The sequence below is a fragment of the Oryzias latipes genome, chromosome 5 (genome assembly GCF_053564925.1).
Source record: "Oryzias latipes strain Hd-rR chromosome 5, Olatipes_Hd-rR_3.1".
NCBI classification, from domain to species: Eukaryota; Metazoa; Chordata; class Actinopteri; order Beloniformes; family Adrianichthyidae; genus Oryzias; species Oryzias latipes.
In genome coordinates, this window is record NC_136241.1 from 4826156 (window position 1) to 4846934 (window position 20779).

Below are 20779 nucleotides of genomic sequence, written 5' to 3' on the forward strand. Positions count from 1 at the left end.
GCAGGCTTACTTTACTATGATATAAAAACAATCAAGTGCATCACAGCGGACAACACACATGTGATCAGTCCATCATTCCAGTCTAATGTGTGGAAACACTTTGAATTTAGTAAAGTCATGTGACCATCCAGTGTGCTAGAATGTTCTAAGAATGTTCTCTTTGGATTCTTTGGGTGTGGAAAAACAACAGTGGACTAAACTTTAGGAAACTAAAATGTAAATGGATTTGACGTTCATTCTTGTTTACTTGTTTGTTTGGACACATATTTCATTTCCACTTGATGATCTGGAAGAAATCCAAAAAATCTGGAAAACTTTACTGTTCAGTAGTAGGAATTTCTCTCTGAGTCACACTGGTTGAAGTTTTGGCTAAAGATGTCATGGATTCATTTTAGGTCAGAGAATCGGATCATTCAAAATGAACTAATATCGACTATGAATTGTATTGTAAATCAAAAATTATGTTGTGAATCAAATCGTTGTTAAATGAATCGTTGCACGCTGGCATAATAACTTCATTCACTTAATACAAAAGGTTTAATGACAAATGAATGTAAACTTCAGAGGTTTTCTCCCATTTGGGAGAAGTTAATGGTAATTTTATTATAATTTGATTTTCTTTCAGGGAGTTTTTGAACAGTGAGTCAGCTTCCCCAGCTCTCCACAGAGACAGCTGTTCACACCTTTTATCTTAATCCCCTCCTGCACATTATCTCATACATTCACTTGCACAGTATTTATGTCTGTTGCTAAAAACACCCGTCCGTGAATCAGGGTAAGAGCTGCTCTGACAAGGACCTTCTATTTATTGTCCTACAAGGTCACAAATTTACCAATCAATTAGGCTGATCCCTGCGTGCAGCCCTTGGCTGAATGTTCTGCAGATGGACGATGCTGTTTGTTGTTGAGTTTATGGCTTCCGATTTCAAGTTCCTCATCACTGGGTTGCAGTGGAGATAGAATAGCGTACTTTTAAATCCTCATCTGCAATGCGAGGGGGTAGGTATTATCTATATACCATCATATATCCATTCATTTCCCTTTGATGGAGATCAAGTCAAGTGTACGTAATATGTTTGGAGAGAGGAGGAGAAAGGGACGGTAGCGCATTTGGAAATCTCATAGAATGACTACAGAGGGGCATTCACCCTTGAGTAATTTCAGGTCGTCCTTGTGAGAGGCTACCCACATCACACACACGCGCAGCCCCCCATTCCTCCTTCCTCCTCGCTATCTCCTCCCCTTTCCAGCATTACCCCTTCAATCCTCCCCCGCTCCTCCCTCCCTCCCCCGCTCGCAGATCACCGTAGTGGTGGCTGGGATGGAGCGTCTTTGATACAGCCGGTTAGCGCATGATCATGCGTTTGGCTGGTCCGTGTGTGGGATGCTGTGCGAGTCCGCGGCGGAGCGGAGCGGCGCAGCGCCTGGAGTGCGGGAATTCAAAGACGAAACCTGCAAAGACTGAGTGAAAGATTTGTGGGCATGCATGCAGCACTGACTGACTGCATCAGCCCGCATCTGCAGCCGAGGAGGGTTTCCCCCCTCCCGCTGTAATATTTATGACAAAACGGAGTCAAAATATTCCGGTCACGTTTCTGGCTGACAGCCGGCTGTCCTGGAGCGCGCTGGAGTGGAGCGCGGTCCGGTGCTGGAGGAGGCGCAGCGCACCGACACCTGCAGTACAATGTAAAGGGAATTCCCACCAACCAAACTGGTAAGTTCAACTTGTCGTGGCAGCTTCCTCTCCTGACAGGCTTTTTAATGCACAAATGTGGATTGGACATTCGGATTGACACAACTAATGCAATCTGACAGATTGGGGCTGTCTGACGCTTTTGCTCCGCAGTTTGACCAAAACAGTTGTCTCTTTCTGCTGGATTGGATCATTTAACGCTGTAATAATAAGCGGCAACACTGCTTTCCTTTTTTAGACATCAAATGGTCCTGGTGGCAGTTTGCGTTTTTACCAGTGAATCAAAATAATCTGGTTATCTGTTGGGACTGTGAACTACTAGTACTGCAATCCAGATTTGATGCTTCGAGCGGGGAAACGGGGGTTACACAATAATGGCTTTCCTGAGTCATTTCTATTCTCCAAGTGTTCCATTTGGCTGTGACTTAGTATGCTTCAGTCACATGCATGCGCCACGCGTGACATGGACGCAGCTTCTTTGATCATCTATGAGAAACGGCACAAACAGCAAAGTGAAAGTCATATGTTGATGTTTTTCTTGTCTTCTCATTTAATAAAAACGATCCCACGTCTCATTAGTTTGTCTTTGGACGTCACAACCACAGGAGACCTCAACTTCAATTGTGTGTCCATTAAGCCTCCTCCTCTATTTAGATAGAGTGACACTGTGGTTACAGACTGTCTACAGACAGTTCTTTGCTTTTGACTGTTTGCTGAATAGCTGCATGTTTGTTTTCTGCATGTGTTCCAATGTGGAACAGAGTGTTTTCTGATGTGAAATGAGAGCAACCATGAGCAGCAGCCTCCTCCTCCTGTTAATGGGGTTAGGAGAAGATCCGGACCCCACACAACACATTCCAGTGAAAGTTGTAAATTCATTTAAAGTCAGCCTTCAGCTTGTTTATTATTGCATGATGTGAGTTGCATCGTTAAAATGAAGGTCATTTATTTTACATCTGATTAAAACAGAATAAAAAATAGAGTTCCCAAACTAAAGGAAGCAGTTTTACAGAAAGCTGCATACTTGAAGTTGTATTAGGGTGTATTCAGTCTGGAAAAGTCATTTAGTTCAGACTGAGTACGATTAATCTGGCACTGATCGAGTCTTGAACCTTGCATTTGGTTTGTTTTCAGACAGGGGACAAGCGGAATTTCCTGTTTCAAACTAAAGCTTGTAAACAAAAGCAAGTGACTGTAGATCTCTTCAGTCATTGGCCAGGAATTGTGAGGGCGGGGCAGAGCAACTAGAGAGAATAATGGAAAATCTGTGCTTCATTAATTCAAACGTTATATTTCGCTTGCCAATTTTGTCAGCTGTATCAGCGTTAGGTACAACACTTTTTACTTGTTACTTTGGCATGGCTGAGGCACTGCAAGGCGGTTATTGAGCGGTTACTGGCGGTTACCGAGCAGACGACAGCTGAGAAGGTATGCTCGTAAGTGTTCATGATGTTTAGGTTGTCAGAAAAAACAATGTGAGAAGCTATGTGTATCACGTTAAAGGCTAAAAGAGCCTGCATTCATCCAACCACATTTCAATGAGTTGCTGTGTGTCATCGTTGCTTCATGTTTCTCTGCGGCTCTCTGTTTACATCGTAATGACCGGCAACGATGGCCATTTTGATCCAGTTGTTCCGCAGCGAGCACAGAGCCTATTCAGTCTAAGAAATCTCAGAGCGAACCAAAGCTCAGTCTGATTGGAAATGAACCAAGATTTGGTTTTCTTAAACTAAACCAGAGTTTGTTTCCCCCAATAAACTGGAACAAATGTTTAGTCTGAATGCAACCAAATGGACACTGGTCCAGGACCAGGACGCCCTCTGGGACCCATCTTTTGAGGTGGTCTCAGTTAGTTTCCAATCAGACTGAGCTCAGATTCTCTCTAGTTGTTCCGCTCATAACTGCCACCATAGCCAGGTGTTACAGGATGTAAACAGAATAGGAAGTTAGCAACTATGACAATAGGACACACCAACTCATTGATATTTGGGTGGTGATTTGATAAATGCAGGCTCATTAAAACAACTTTTAATGTGATACACATAGCTTCTCACACTGTTTCCCCAACAATCTATATGTCATAAACATTTGTCAGCGTATCTTCTCAGTCGCCGTCGCCTCAGTAACTGCCTTGCAGCATTCCTCCGCTGGACCAAAGTAACAAGTAAAAAGTGTTGTGCTTGACGTCGATACAGACGTTCAAAATTGGTCATCGAAATATAAAGTATGAATAAGTGAACTATCCCCACAAGAACTGCAAAGCACAGGACTTCATTCATCTTTCTCTCGTTGCTTTGTCCCGCCCTTGTAATTCCTGGCCAAAGTCGCATGGTTTTGTTTACTATCTTTGATTTTGAAGGCAATTGAAGGCAGTCTGAATACAGAACAAACATAAGGTTCATGACTCGACACGGACCAAATTAAGCATTGTCGGTCCAGATCGATGGACTTTTCCAGTCTGATTACACCCTTAAAGTATTTTTTGCTCCATATGAACGTTTTGGTGTACTCTATTTTCATTGATCAGAATGAAATGGACTTAGGGTCCATCATCAGTTGAAGATTAACTCTGAATGTAGATGGGAACTGATTGTGCTTTCTTTTGTCTTATTATTTATCCTCAGTTAATCTGAGGGTTAAAACAAAACTAAACTGAAGGTCTGCTTCAGGAACACAGGGGAAAACTCAGGTTCAATATTTAGTTCACTCCCATGTTTTACATTCATACACCTGATGAATAAACAAAAAACCAAAGCATTTTCTCTCCTTTACAGGTGAGAATCCCACACGGACAGATGGTTTAGGGTTTTCCTGTTTCAGTTCAGCATCAGAGTGGCAGCTTGAGCTTTCTGCTCTGTAAATGGGTCATTCCATGTTGGTGTCTAGGAATATGATTATAGCAAGACTTTGATGGGGCCGCACACGTCACTCTTCAGATTGAAACTGTTGAGGGAAAACAGTCATATTTAGTTTCAGTATATAATATCAGTCTTCTTAACTTTTTATATAACTCAGTTGGAGAGGGTATTATGAGACATCAACATTGAGGAAAAAAAACATCAGAGAATTATTAGTCAGAGAAAATTATATAAGGGCTTCTCCAAGATATCAAATTCTTCTTTATGCAACTTTAAAGTACTTTAAAATCTAGTTTATTGATTTTAAAAATCTGAAGTTGTACAAAGCGTCTACCGTCTGCATGTGAGGTAAAAAAAACGCACGTGACACATCCCCCAACCCCGCGGTCACTTCACTACCCTGTAGCGTTTAGCTTTGGCTGATAAAGCAGCAGGCCATTTGGCGATCTTTAACAGGATCCAGAAAGAACTGGAGGATAAAGCTTCTGGATATGCAGCAGCAACACAAAGTTCAATAAAAAGTGTAGAGTTGGCCAGCTGTGTAGTTACACACTGAAGCTATGACGCTAATGAGCTGTTTCGTGTGTCATCTAAATGTCATCACGGACCGGATTAAAGTCAGACTTTAGGACGTGGCGGATAAATACAACAAAATTAATTCATAGGCCATTTATAAAAATTGTATTTTATAAATACAGTAACAGAATTGAATCTATTGTGTTTTAGCAGCGTCTATGTAGCATTACATAGCCGTTACACCAACCTGTCAGATGTGCTGAATCCTCCTGCCCCCTTCCTTCGTGAGAGCACCACAGCTTCAATGTCAATGATATATAATATCAATAACCCAAAACATTCAACTGTTTACAGGCTGTTTTTTGTTATGATTTTACATAAAATGTGATCACGTGGAGGAAGAATTCGAAAATCTATCATAAATCTCTTATTTTCTCAGCATGTTTGAATTTGAGTTTATAGTTAGACGACACTAAAAACATGTTCATACCATTTATGAATTACTTTTATGCAATTTTATTTTCTTAAAGAAATCAGAACAAAGTTCAGAAACTAAAGGCCCAAGGCATTTTCGTGTAAAATAGTGTTATGATTTGGCCGGTAGATTTTTACCTCAACACAGGGGAATTTCGGCCCCTGTGTTGAGTTATTTCCATTATTCAAAGTCTGACAAAAACAGATTAAGTAAAAACAGAGTACTGCAAATTGTGCAGAAGCCATGTTCCTTCTAAAACTGCAAATACCACAAACCCTTTTTATCAGCTGAAGCAGAGCCACCAAGGATGCTCAATCTGACTGAAACAAACGTTGATTCTCCAGCAAAAACAACAAAGGTCAGACCTGCACAGTCCAAACTAGCAGAAGACATTCTGACAATTTGCTTTTAGTCTCTAGCTTATTCATGGGATGTTGACCAAAATGTTTGCTAATTTTATGTTTGTTCTTTATAACTTGAAAACTTTGGCATTTTTTTGTAGAATGAATGTTTTGTTTTTAAACTGGAACTGATCAAACAGTTTAGCATTCTGCTTTATTTAAGTTGTCTTTTGAAACCTGAAAGCTTTTGCTTTAAATTTCAGTTTAGTTTGTAACACATATGCATTTTCTTACTTATCTGAAAAAAACTGTTGCGTCATGTTCCTTCAGTGCATCTGTATTAATGGCTGTATCCTCTGAAGTGTCATAGCTTTCATTCCAAAATCACTGAAATATTCAACTTAATCTAATTAAACAGCACATTTCTTAGGGCAGTGTGTGGCTGCAGGGGAACAGTATAGTCTGAGTCAGATGAAAATGTTTTAAAAAATAAAAAGGGGTGGGGGTGACAGTGAAAGCAGCACAAGGAGAGAGCAAATAGAGCGAGTGTACAGAACAATAGATCACTGCAGACGCAGAATAATGGGGTGTTCATGAGTAAATAGACTTGGAGACGGGAGACAGAGGTAGTATGGAGCAAGATGACGCTCTAAAAAAACCTGCATCTGTTACCCAGCGGTAGAACAGCGTCACATCCACCTTCCTGCCTGTATATGAGATGTGGTTTTAACTAAATTACACATACAGACTCATGCTGGTCCCACACCTGCTGCAACATTTTTGGTGTGTGTTTGAAATCCAATTTGGAGATTTTTATGCAAAAGCTCTTTATGCTGACAAAGGAAATGACTTCCCTCCGTCTTGTTTTTGTGTTGTGACATACTTGGTGTGTGTAGATCTTCCTGGTGTGATTAGACCTCTGTGTGTCATCGTGACATGATGACTGCAGATTCCTGCAGTGAAACTCTCCTCTCTTGGCCAATGATGTCCTATCTGCAGGAGATAAATGTTGTTAATTGACATCTAATTGCCTTCCTGACTGAAATAGCTTCATCATTACAACCTGCCGACTGCTTTGGCACTTTTTCTTTGCTTTTTTTTCCCACAAGATGATTTTCCTTGAACTTTTTTTCCTTACTGGCCTTCAAAGGTTATTTATTTGTTTGCAGAGGTGTGCTTTTTGTCTACTCTGCTGTGGTCACAGTGCTCTCTTAACCTCTGATTTTCATGCACATTGGCTAAAACTTTGACACTTGAAGTAGGTTCTGAATAGTCTTTGAAGCTAAGCCTAATTAAATTTTAAACTCAGGTGAGTATTATGGAAGTTTATTTCTATAAAAAGGTGGTATTTTTGAATCCCTTTTCTGCCAGCCTCTCTTTAGCATTCACCAGGTAACTTCCAAAGTAAAAATTCCTAAAGACCCACTGTAATCATGTTTTGATCCATTAAATGTTTCCAGTGGCATTTTAATTACAATTATGCCGTTTTTAGCCAATATAAAAAAAAATAGAATACAGGTCGTTTTCTAGGACATAGTTTCTGCAGAGCGGCAGGAGTTCATTAGAAATTGATCTCTGAGTTTTTAGCAGAACTATCGGCACAGAGGATCCCCGCCCCCCTTCCCCTCGTGGTTGCTGAGAGCTTATAGCATATTTTACATCCCAAATATGCTCATTTTCAAACATTTTTTCGTCTGCTTCAGATTCACAACGATTTGAATAAAGAAATACTCATTTGAGCTTAATTATCTAGATATAGCTCCTCTATTATCAGAAAAATAACATTTTCATTAGAGTGCTGTGACTGCATTTTCATGCATGCAAATGGTCTCACACTGCTCAATTCATGTGCAAAAAAGTTATTTTCCTTGGGAATAGTTATTTTACAAGGCAAATATGTTTTCTACTTTACAAAATGCATGTAAATCTCTTAAATTATAGTTTGTGGAGGAAGCTTTTAAGAAACTGCAATATTTTATTTGTATTTATTTATTTCATCTTTATTATGTTCAGTTATGTTTTGAGTTTTCTTTAATGACTACTCATATTCAACCACAATGTTTGGTTAAAAAAATCCATTGATCAAAATCCAATCAATCTTTACCAAGAGAAAGCAAAACGGATTCTTCAAATCTATGAATTCCTTTTCTTTTCAAGCAATTTCTTGTAATTCTTTCACGTAACAAAACAGCGTTTCCAGTAATTTTTATTGTAGGGATTCATCTTTTTGTTTAACTTTTTTTCAGAACTATAAGACAAACTTTAAAGCCTTTACTTAAAAAAGAAACAGACAGTGCGCTAGGCCTGCACAATATATCACAAATGTATCATTATGGCGACATCAAGCTGTGCAATGTGCATATCGCAAAAGACGGCAAAAATTGCAATAAATGGTTTCCTTAAATGTGCTAAAACAATCTTATGGTCGTTTGAAGTATTTAACAAATCAAATAAATCCCCTTATGCATTTGACCAATCAGATGGAACCCTTCATGTTGTTGACTAAATCGGATGGAGCTCTTTTATGTTAGATGTTCACCTCCTACCTATGTAGATGAGGGTCATTTGGAGTATAATTTTTAAACTGTTGCAGTGAAATGGAAAATATGTTTTTGGTTGTTTTGATATTTGTTCAAATACCGCAAGTTATATCGTCATCGCCTTATAATCCAGAGCGCCTTGTATATAGATGAATTCTGGTTGTTCTCACTGATGTTGAAGAAATTTTTAGAGGGACGCTGGGCTCTGCAACAATGTCATTCTGTTTTTTATGAGTTGCAAACAAGGTTGCGTGTTATTGTAAATACGGTTGCGCGGCTAACGTGTAGCGGTGTCAGATTGTGTTTTTTTACGTGTTACTAGCAGGGTAGAGAGTCACAGGTATTGTAAATACGCTATTTTGGCTGAAGTTACATATTGTTTGGTATAGTTCGATGCTCTTCATATGACATGAGTTCATGAGCTCAAAAGTAGACCATACAGTATATTGATGGTGCACCTTATAATCTGTTCATAGTGTGGAAAATACTGTTCACTATAAGGACTCCCAATTTTTCTGTTTTAATTAATAGTTATGTAAAATATGTTTGACATAGTCAAAGACAAACATAATTGTTTTAGGATGAAAAAAAAAAGGATATTTAATGTAATGGAGGAAAATCTGAAGTGTAATTAATGGGCCTATGTCATGGAAAATCAGCCTTTTTGAGCTTTAAAGTGTAATATAATGTTAATTCTTCACAACAAACAACCCCAAAGTGGTATTTTGATCCATTCAGCATCTCTGAGTATTCTTCTAAAAACCTGCCCTCTGAGCACCATGAAAACGAGTGGGTCTTCACATAATGACATCACAAAGTGAGGAACAGCCCCTTCCAGGAAGAGTCTGCACTGCCAGCTCCGCCCACCAAGCTAAAACACACGCACTTTCTCTGTGGAGCAATCGGCTGAATGCTTTCATTTTGTATCCACAATGTTGACATCCGTCTTTGTAAAAGTTTGGATGATGTTTTTTTTTTTTTCTTTGTGGGAAAACGCTGCCGAGGCCGACTCTAGGTTGACTTCATGAAATGGGCGGCACCCACAGGGAACGAAAGGCGGAGCCTCGGAGATCGAGTCATCAAACTTTTGGGTAGAAAAATGAGCTGAGAAAATAACTAATTTTTCATGAAAAAAATCATTCTCTCGTGTGCCAAGGGTGATATATGATATTAAAGTGATATAGTTTACTCTGAAACGCTAAAAAAAAAGGATGATGTAGGCTCTTTAAATTGTTAACCTATAAAAAGAAATTTTAACTGATTCACAAGGTCAATTCTATTCTCCCCAAGTTTTTGTTACCAGTCACCATATCTGTTTCTGTTTGGTCGATGATCACTTGTGCATTTTAAGTCCATAGTTTTATGGTCAGGTTCTTCTGTCATGTTTGAGGACACAAGTACAGGTTTACATGAGCAGCATGCTGGGAAATCTTAAGTAATTCCTTAAAACATAACTGAAAGTAAAATAACTAAACTAGAGAAGCAAACTGAATACTGAAACATGACACAACCCAAACTTGAGCAGATTGACCCATAAATAAAAGATGAGGAAAGGTTAGAAAGAAAATATCTAACATGGAACAACTAAAAGCATGGAATTATTGGCTCAAAGAAAAGTGAATAGTTATCCACAGAGCAGAAAATAACCAAAAAATGAAGCTAAAATCAGAAAACAAGTTAAAAAACAAGGACAGTAATGAAACCAGAAACAGTCGTTAATTCTTTGAACTCTGACTGAAGGCAGGTAAATTAGCTGTTTTTAATGCAGTACTGTTGATTGTTGTCATTTCCATCCCTTTTATTTAACACTTTAAAGCTCTTAGACTCGTGTGACATTTATGTTTCCATGTGGAAAAATGTATATGCAAATCAAATAGGTTTATCGATCAATCTATGCTCCCCGAAGGGAAATCCTGGCGATTAAACGAGAGTCTAAGAATTTAGTATTACAGTTTTTATCGTAGGAGAAAGTAGAAAAGACAGGAAGCAGCAGAAAGTTTTCCCAAAGGAATTAGACCCCAAAGGTCCGCTTCTTCTGAACCAACTGCAATTAACTTGACTGCAGCATATATGTTTAAACTTGGAGGGCTGTGAAGGTTAAAATCACTCCACGCACAAAGTTATTTTTGGGGGTTCCTTTTTTTTATCAAAAAAAAAAAGTCAGATTAAAGTCCCCCGTCTGGGGATTTTCCCTCCTGATGGGGTAAAATCTGCAGTTTTGCTCTGCCTGCTCTGCTGCAATAAAGTCATGTGATCAGGTCAAAGCCAGAGAAGGCCTGTGACTTTTTATTTACAACCCCCTATCAGCAGAAAAATCCAAACAGAGGTCACTTCGGTTTATAAAAGCTGGATCCAAACATGTTTATTATCTGCTATTCCTTTTCGATGCACGTCAGACTTTATTAAGGGTGCAGCTTATATGGAGCTTTAAAATAAGGAGATGGAGCAAGACACTGCTAATCACAAACAATCACTTCAGAGCGCATTATGGATTAGAGGTGTAATTACTGCTTTAAAAGAAATATAACGAGTGCTGCTTCATCTCTCTGCATAGTCTTGCTCCTTTTGTCTTTCATCATTTGCTAATCATTGCTATTCTGTGTAGCCATGCGGTGAGAAAGCCTCCCACAGTTTTGAAACAAGTTAAAGTCTCCACTTGTTAAGACTCAATTTATCTTATTTTGCAAGCTTTCACTCTTTGATTCCTTTTTGTCTTAAAGAGCCGTGATTGCACGACAGCCTTGATGAGTGAGTATTGATGGGAGTTGCATGTAATAGCAAAATCATGGGCTTTGGGAGGCACAGCTGGATGGGGGAGACGGAATGTGTCTCCAACAAATGGCAGAGCAAAATGAAACCCATCGAGCATGCTGTCAGGTGCTAATGATGCCTCACTCTCTGTGCTCCAAACTTGTTTAGGGACTATGCTCCTTTTTTTCTCTCTCTTGCAAAGCTCAAACTCAGCTCAGAAAGTGACTGAACATGTATGTCTGCAATAATTCCTGATGGTCTGTATGCACCGATGCATTAACAAGTACTCATTTAATAAAAAAAAAAACATTAAAAAAAAACGCTCTCCTCGGGCACTCTGCGGGTTGGGGGGTATTGTACAGTATAAAAGCTAAGAGACATAATGCTGGTTTCTACATGGATGGAAAAAAAGAAAGAAACAGCATAATAAGTAAGGCCGCTCAAAAAAACAGATTGATAGTAGTATGTAAGGAAAAAATATACCCCCCTACCCCCTACAGCACGCTTGCTGCCCTGCATCCATCTGCAAACCCTGAAGCTTCTCCCTCTTTCTCCCTGCTACCTGCTTTTTTTCTCGTCTTCCCTCCTGTCACCTCCATCCGTTGTGTGGGGGATCAGTGTGGTTGGGATTCGGGAGCTTAAGTACATCACAAACTGTCCATCTTATGTCTAATCTGCAGGGGGCACTTGGACGGGGAGGGGTGCAGAGGCATGGGCTGGTCGTGGGTGGTTGTGTGGGTGTGTGGCGGTTTGCAGCAGCAAAGTCAACTGTAAAACCTGCTTGGATATCGTTGGCAGCTTTTCTGTTTGTTAAAATTTCACAGCGTCAAAGAGTGGCTCGGCCTCCGATGATGAGTCGGTTTTAAATTATGGATTGTTTTCTCACGTTTTCAGGCAGTCTTGCTGCTGAAGCTGCTGCATCAGGTCAGCATGTTGTTGCTCTTACTGAGCTGGTTGTGTTGCTTGCCTGTTCAGGCTGATTTGCTGGACGCCTGCCAGGGATGCTGCTGCCCAGCTGGTGGCTCCTTGCTGTTAGTGCTGCTAGATGAATTGAGTGAGAAAATTAAGCCTGTGATCGATTGTCTCACTGCGGACATTAGGAATACCTAAGACAGCCATGAGTCAGCGGGCAAGATGCACCATCATTTTCTTTTCTTTCTCTCTTTATCTCGCTCAGGACTCTTCTGTCCACTGTCCTTTTTAAAGTCCCTTTCTTCCTTAAATGTCAGCTTCAGGTGACAGTTTTATGTATCAAAGTTTTGTTTCCACTTTTCTCTGACATTTCACAGTTCCACAAGAGACAATTGCGTCTATAGATGTGAGAATATAAAGCACCATTGCCACACATGGGGATGACGCATTTCCTCCCTAAATCAAGATTTTAGTTTTATTTGGTCAAATTTGACTTCAGCCAATGAAGTCATGTGGACTTTTGTTTTTTAAGCCCGAAAACTCAGGAAGGTATGTTTTTTTACAAGAATATTTTAAAAGCATTTATAGCTTCCCGGCTGAAAATTATTTATTTCTGGAGCCTTAAAGTGCCTTTGTTTGTTCTGCAGAGAATGGAGGCAAAAACAGACTAATCAAGGTCATATATTGTTTTAAAAGACAAGACTTGCCAAATGAAACATCATTTTTTCTAAGAAATCACAAAGTTCTTGAGATACAAAGAGAAGTGATTAAAGTAAGAAAAATCATTGCTCCATCCACCTTTCTCCTCTAAACTATGATTTTCTTTTGAAAAGAAGTTATTATTGTTTGTTATGAGACTGGCTAAACCCCTAAATAAATAGTTGAATGTCTATAGTAAATTTGATTTTTTTCTGTTTTTCATTTATAACCACGGTAACAACTTATTTTAGTAATCTTGTTGGTGGCTTGTTGGTTTTTACTACATATTTCTTTTACCCTTTTGCCATCTACATTCTTAAATTAAATCGTTTATTTAAGGGCCTATATCATGCTATTCTTAAACCTTTCAGAGTAAACTGTATGGATATATAAAATAATAAATGATTCCGTGGAATCACTAAAGAAATAATTTTAAATGACATATGAGTTATTTACGGTGCTCATTTTCCAACCTAAAAGTAAAACGACTCGATCTCTAAGGCTCCGCCTTTCCCAATTTGTGCCGCCCATTTAATGACGTCAATTTAGATGGCTGCATGTCTGTTTCTCCCACAAAAATAAAAAACATCCGAACTTTATGCAAAGATGGACGTTCATATTGTGCATATAAAATGAAAGTGTTTAGCCGATCACCGCTAGCTCCGTGGAGACGGTGTGTGTGTGTGTGTGTTAGCCCGGGGGGGCGGGGCTGGCAGCGCAGATTCTTCCTGGAAGGACTGCTCCTCACTTTGTGATGTCACAATGTGAGAAGGCGCTTATTTTCGTGGGTTGGCAGGGGTTGACATAGCCCAGAAATTTGCACTGGCCCACAGGGCCAGTAGTTTTTGAAAGTTACTGGCCCGACACCGCGCACAGCGAGACCCGCCGCTCCGCAGGTGCTTGCAACTTTAGGGGGGTCCGGGGGCATGCCCCCCCGGAAAATTTTAATATGGTGCAATTTGGTGCATTCTGGTGACATCTAGCACTTATTTATACACTTTTCAATGACTAAAAATAGAGCATATCAAACTTAAATCTGCTCTAGTCTGTTTCAGATGTTTTGAAGAGAGCGCTGCAGTGTAGTAGTTAACACTAGTTAAGAAGTTTTCATGCTGCTTCTAATCACTGCTATTTCACATTTGTTCCTAATCAATAGTTAAGAAGTTTTATTGACTTTTTTGCCCTTAAGGTTCTGCTTTTTGTTACTGTTGCAAAGTTACATTTACTTTTTAGTTACTTTAGTTACCTAATTAAATTAAATAATTGAAAAATTAAATACAATTAAATTACTGAGATCATTCAGCTAACTAGAAATACTTACTGCTTACAGTGTTGTAAAGAAAAACAAAATTAAGTAGTTTGACCTTATACTCCATTTGAGTCTGAGATTCAGGTATTTTGAGTTGCCTTTGATTCTTTGACATTCAGCTTAAAGCTTAGTGCATACAGTTTCATCTTCAATGCATTCATTAAATATCTTGCTGTCCATAGTACTAATTCCACCCGTCACTCCATCTAACATATTCCTATCTATTCCTGCCATGTCTTCCACATCTCTGACATGCTTCAGTCTCTCTTCAGTGACGGTGTTGGATTTATGATCATCGCGGTGAAAAACCACCAGGGGGCGCGCTGATATGTGTGTCAGTTTAAATATATCTGCCTAAAATGTAATAATAACCCACTGGCTTGTTCCTTCGTTGTTGCTGTTTAACATTGTTTAGTATTGAATTGTTACATTCAATAAAGTTTGAAAAAAAATTGAGTGAGCGCGTGCCGCGTGGTGCTCGGCAGTGACAGCCGCGCGCGCAGGCGGGAGAGAAGGAGAAGTGATCAAAGGTTTCCCATAGAAACCCTTGAAGTCTGAACACAGGACTAGCAGAAAAAGTGAATTATAAAGACGAGGTAAATCTACACGTTTTCGCAAAATATACTTTATTGTAAAAGGTGAAAAATGTATTAATTGTTAGATATTTTAGTGGCCCGAGCGGACAAGTAAAAAATAAAGTCTTGTGGTCCGTACTGCTCGAAAAACAGGACCGGGCCAGCGGACAAATGGCTATGTCGAGCCCTGGTTGGGAGGGGCTGGTGCTCAGAGTGCAGGGTTTTAGAGGAATTCTCAGAGATGCCTAAATGGAGCAAAAAAACGCTTTGGGGTTGTTTTTTTTGTAAAGAATTAACATTATAATACATTTAAAAGCTCAAAAAAGTGGATTTTGCATGAGATAGACCCTTCAATACTGTTCTTTCTTAACTGCAGACCAGAAATTATGCATGTAAACTGTACATAAGACAAAAACTAAATACATGGCTAAAAAAAGTAAAATGTGCCGCTATGGTTCAGAAAATTAAAGTAAAACACAGATTTCTGCTGAACATGACCTAAATGAAAGAATTACATTTCAGTCTTTTCTAACTCTCACACCAGCTTTTTTTCAGAGGAATTACTTTACAGAAGAGTGTGATCTTGATATGTCTTTGACAGCCTTCTTTTATCTTTGTAGTGAATGTTTGGGGCTTTTGTACAGATGAGATTCAACTATTTCTTCAGCAAAACTTAAACATATCTTAATTGGTTAACATCTGTCTTTTTTTTGGCTCAGGAGCCTCTTACTTCTTTAACATAATACCTAACCCTTTCAGATTTCTTGGATTTCTGTCTTACAAGAAAAGGCCCCCATAAAAATTGAATAATATGTTTGTTAAAAAACACTGAAATACGAAATTTGCTATGTTAAAATCAGCGTTTGGGTGTCAAAAATGTCTGAAGTAAATGATAAAATAAGTGTATGAAGCTATATCTGGATTGATCAGGCCTCTTCCGGAAAAGTGCAGCACTTTTAAAAAGCAGCAAGTTGAGACCCTAACATGCAGCTTCAGCGCAACGGGCAGAGGCTAGGAAACTGAGGCCCAGATTTAATAAGCTCTCTGTGCCTCATTTCCTCTGTGAATGAAAGCGTGTGTCATTTATCAAGAGTGCTATGACATTATATTGCAGCTTCTGATTGAAGGTAGGAGGCTTGTCACTCGGTGTTGGCTTTGCACTTGTCTTTTTTTGAGGTTCCACCGCACGCTAAAGTCCTGCAGCTTGTACCATGCAGCTCTGCATTAGAACTGCAGCTGTATGTTGCTGCACATTTTACTGATGTGTTTGTGAGAAGGGTGGTGGGGGGCATTTGTGTCTTTTTTCCATTTTCTTTATTATCTTGTAAGACAAATTTTTGGGGCGTGGCAAACATTTTATTTCAATGAATGCTTAGAGCAAGACATTTGGAAAAGTTTTTAAAAACAAAGACAAAAATCTTATAAATTGGATGCTACATTACTTTTCGGCCTTTTGTTGTTGTTGTCATTTTTAAGACTTGATTGGGTTTCTGGCAGAAAGTCTTCAGGGATTGTGGATGTGAGACAGCAAAGCAGACAGAGAAAGACAGAAACATGGCCGCAGTAGTTGCTGTAGTATTTGCTGGTGTGACATTGTGAAAAGAGCTGTGACCGACACTCATCTCCTCCCTGACTCCTATAACAACCCTGACAGCAGGGTGCTGAAACCTGTCAGTTTGTTGTTTTGGAGCAGATCACCGACGTGACTGAGGCACCAGTCATAATGAAAACATCTGCCAAACCCAAATAAAATGTCTGGATGACAGTTATTTATTGACTTGTGCACTGAACCAGCCAATTATATTATTTAGCTTTTAACGCATAACTGCAATTTCTGCTGTTCTGACAGGTGAAGAGGGGATCCACAGGGTTACAAAAACAAATGTGAGTCTTATGTTACAGAAAGAAAAATGCTGGTATAGCGGTGCTACCACTTAAAAAACAAAAAATAGTTTTTCAATTTAAAACGTCTGTTTGTTAAGTTAATTTTTTGTTTGCACCTTCCCTGCCTTTGTTCCTCCTTTCTGACCTAATGGTGGCAGGCAGGATGTAATTTACAGTGTCAAGAGTTTGACTTTTTTTGCAGCAATTTTCGGTTGCCACAGCTCACTTAGGAGCGCACCAGTCTGCAATCAAAGACAAACACAGTGTGATTGCAAAGAAACACAATGTAATAACACAACAAACTTGTTAAGAAAGTGTCAAATGCGGAGCAAAAACTTTGGGGCAGCTTTCCTCTTTCTTTGAGATACAGATTATATTTTTTGGGCTGCGAAATAAATCAAACCTAATTATTTATAATTCTCGGTCAAAGGCTCCAACAGCTCTAACACAAAATCTACCACAAGTTCACCACCTTGTCAGAACATTTTTAGTGAGTTCCTCCCTCCATCCTTGTACAATCTACAATACTGCTGCTTTAACTGCTTCTGGTCAGAGTCACAGCTGCTCACATGAAGGGGCATCTATATCCAGTTTTGCTGGAAGCAATCACGCACTCCGCCTCTCATCCTGCACGCCACCACACCCCACTCGTGTGTGGGCCTAGAAAATGATTGGATGGAGTGCTGGGAGCAACTAACAGCTAACAGACTCTCTGTACTCTTTGTTAGCATTGTTTTACTATTTTACAGAAGACTTTTACCATCAAACACTGGGCCTTCGAATGAAACAGACGTACACAAAAGTCAGAAAATGTTTTTGTACTAATGAACTACTGCTGCTCTGCAGCTGTGTCCTTGAACGCGATAGATTTTGGCTAAAACGGCATAATCATAAATAAAAGACCACTGGAAATGCTTTTACAATCAAAATAGGATTAAAGTGGGACTTTAAGATGTGATAAATTAACATTGTTGGTTAAACTGGTGAAAGGATTTTAAAATTATCAGCTCAATTGAATGAAAATGTTTTTAGGGACATGGTTGGGTTTCAACAGACATGATGGTTTGTTCTAAGTCACTGAAATGATCTGAAAGCTCTATCCTGGCATCCCCAATGATGCGATGACCTCATGTCTGATGAAACCAAGCAGTTTATCAGCATCTATCAATTTTTTGTACCTCTTTCTGTCATGATCTTCCTAGCGTGGCGGACCCAGATGCTGGAACCCAGAGAACGAGACAGGTAAGTGGCAGGTAAGAATGATTTTATTTTCTCCAGGGTGGTCAAGTTGGTTGGCGTGGATCCAGAAGCGGTTGTTGCTAGTGGCGAGGCTGGAGGAGCAGCGGCTGGAGGTCAGCGTAGGTTGAGAGGACCGGAGAATTTCCGAGAAGCGAATCAAGAGTCACACTCACGTCACTCGTGGCGAGGGTTTCCTGGAGCAGGAGAACAACGTTAGTTTGGAGCGAGAGCCGAGACTTAGAGCATGACATAACATGACGTGAGACCAGGCTTAGTCACCATAAGGGGTAACGAACTGGCGTTGAATGATGAGAAGGAGTCTCCTTTTGAACTGCAGAGCTGATGAGGTTGAGTGACGACAGCTGGTGGTGATTTGGAGTGGAGAAGCTGGAGGGGAGGGGAGGAGACTGAACCGAGCATCATGACAGTACCCCCCGTCAACGACTGCTTCCAGGCGGTCCAGGACACCGATCCGGGTGGTCGAGATAGAAGTCATCAATGACGGTACGGTCCAGAATGAGGGAGCGGGAGACCCAGGAGCGCTCCTCTGGACCGTAACCCTCCCAATCCACCAAAAACTGATGGCCACGACCCCGGCGTCGGACGTCCAGAACACGACTGACCATGTAGGCGGGGGCGCTGTCGATGAGCCGGGCGGGTGGAGGGAAGGCGGAAGGCGGGCAAAGCGCGCTGTCCAGAACTGGCTTGATCTGTGAGATGTGGAATGAAGGGTGGACCTTGAGGGCAGCCGGGAGCCGGAGACAGACACAGGTGGGGTTAATGATTTATCAATGGTGTATGTACCAATGTAACGGGGAGCGAGTTTTCGAGAAGTTGCCGGAATAGGGAATATTCCGTGAGGACAACCAAACCCTCTGACCTGGTTGATAGGTGGTAGCGAAGCCTTGGTTTGCTGCCAAATGTCCTGGCACCTCCGGAGATGGTCCTGCATGGAGGGCACAGCCAGATCCAGTTCTTGGGATGGAAACAAGGGTGGTGGGTACCCAAGGGCAGCCTCGAACGGAGATAAACCTGTGGCAGATGGGGGATGTTATGTGCAGATTCAGCTCACACCAGATATATATATTTTTGATGACATTTTTTCCAAGCTGATATGATCAAACAGCAGATTTCTGTATTGACTTATATTTATATTTTTCTTGTTTTTCCAATTTAATAAAATAGTTTTTTTAGCAACCAGATATTTGGATCAGTCCGTTGAATTACGATCAGCCAGGCAACGAAGAGAGGTCTCCAGCTCTTGATTGGCCCTCTCTGCCTGCCCGTTGGATTGCGGGTGGTACCCAGATGTGAGGCTGACCGTGGCACCCAGGGCGGAACAGAAGGCCTTCCATACTTGTGACACGAACTGAGGGCCCCGGTCAAAAACGATGTCGGAAGGGATCCCATGATGGCAGAAGACAAACTGGACCAGGACCTCAGCGGTTTCAGAGGCGGAGGGAAGCTGAGGCAGGGGGATGAAGTGTACAAACTTAGTGAAGCGATTGATGACGCTGAGTATGACTGAATTACCCTGGGAGAGAGGAAGTCCGGTGACGAAGTCGACGGCAATGTGTGACCAAGGACGGCTAGGAGTGGACAATGGATGGAGCAGACCAGAGGGCGGAGAATTGGAGGACTTGGAGCGAGCGCAGGTGGAACAGGCAGCTACATACTCCGTTACGTCCTTGCCCATGGAGGGCCAGAAAAAGCGCCGGCAGAGGAAGTTAAGGGTTCTAGCCACTCCTCCATGGCAGGCGATACGTGATGCGTGGGCACAGGTTATGGCTTCGGACCTAAGGGATGCAGGCACATACAGGGTACCAGCGGAAGGATTAGGATGGTTGGGTTCCTCACTTTGGGCCTGTATGACCTTGGTTTCAATGTCCCAAGTTAGGTTACCGATGATGCAGGTGTCTGGGATGATGTTGGTATTGGCGGCGTCTTGATCGTCAGTGGAGGAGTACATCCTGGAGAGAGCGTCCGGCTTGACGTTGCGACTACCTGGTCTGTATGTTATGATAAAGTTAAATCGGTCGAAGAACAGACACCAACGAGCCTGGCGAGAATTTAGTCTCTTGGCTGAACGTAAGTATGCGAGATAATTGCGCTCAGCAGGAGTGAGTTTTTTCGAAAAGAAAGCACAAGGTTTAAGTTTTCCAGTTTTATCCTCGCGCTGCGAGAGGACGGCCCCAACGCCGGAATCCAAAGCTTCCACTTCGACCACGAACTGCCTGGCGGGATCGGGTTGTATGAGGATGGGAGCCGATATAAACAGTTTCTTAAGGGTGTCAAAAGCGTTCTGAGCAGCGTCATTCCATAGGTAGGACCTGGTAGTGGATGTGAGTTGGGTGAGCGGAGTGGCAATGGCACTATAGTTTCTGATAAACCTCCGATAAAAATTAGCGAACCCAAGAAACTGCTGGAGCTTTTTACATGTGGTGGGAGGCTCCCACGAAGACACGGCCTTGATCTTAGCGGGATCGGGATGAATACAGCCTGCCTCGAAAATATACCCGAGAAAAGGGATTACGGAGGTGTGAAATTGGCATTTCTCGGCCTTGACAAATAACTGATTTTCGGATAGTCTCTGAAGTACCTGACAGACCTGTTCCTGGTGTTGAACCGGATCTTTGGAGTAAATAACGATGTCGACGAGATAAACGAACACAAAGCGGTTAATGAAATCCCGGAGTACGTCATTTATGAGACGCTGAAAAACTGCTGGGGCGTTGGTTAGCCCAAAGTGCATGACAAGGTACTAGTAGTGACCTAAGGGGGTGTTGAAAGCGGTTTTCCATTCATCTCTTTCCTTCACCCTGACGAAATGATAAGCATTACGTAAATCGGGCTTGGAGAAAATACGGGCTTCTTGAATGGAATTGAATACAGAAGAGATTAGAGGAAGGGAGTACTGGTCCTTGATGGTGATTTGGTTAAGTTCGCGGTAGTCGATACAGAGACGTAGAGTTTTATCTTTCTTTTGC

General features: G+C 41.0%; 1 protein-coding gene across 2 annotated transcripts in view; it reads left to right on the plus strand.

The window, feature by feature from the left end:
• The first annotated feature begins 777 nt into the window (after window positions 1-777).
• Window positions 778-20779, plus strand: part of LOC101170421 (G-protein coupled receptor 22) — a 32996-nt gene continuing 12994 nt past the window's right edge. Inside the window, exon 1 of one of the 2 annotated variants that reach the window (XM_011474658.4) lies at window positions 778-1714. The gene's annotated coding sequence lies outside the window, so the exon portion shown is untranslated. The remainder of the gene's footprint in view (window positions 1715-20779) is intronic. The other variant, XM_078946875.1, reaches the window with a different exon arrangement.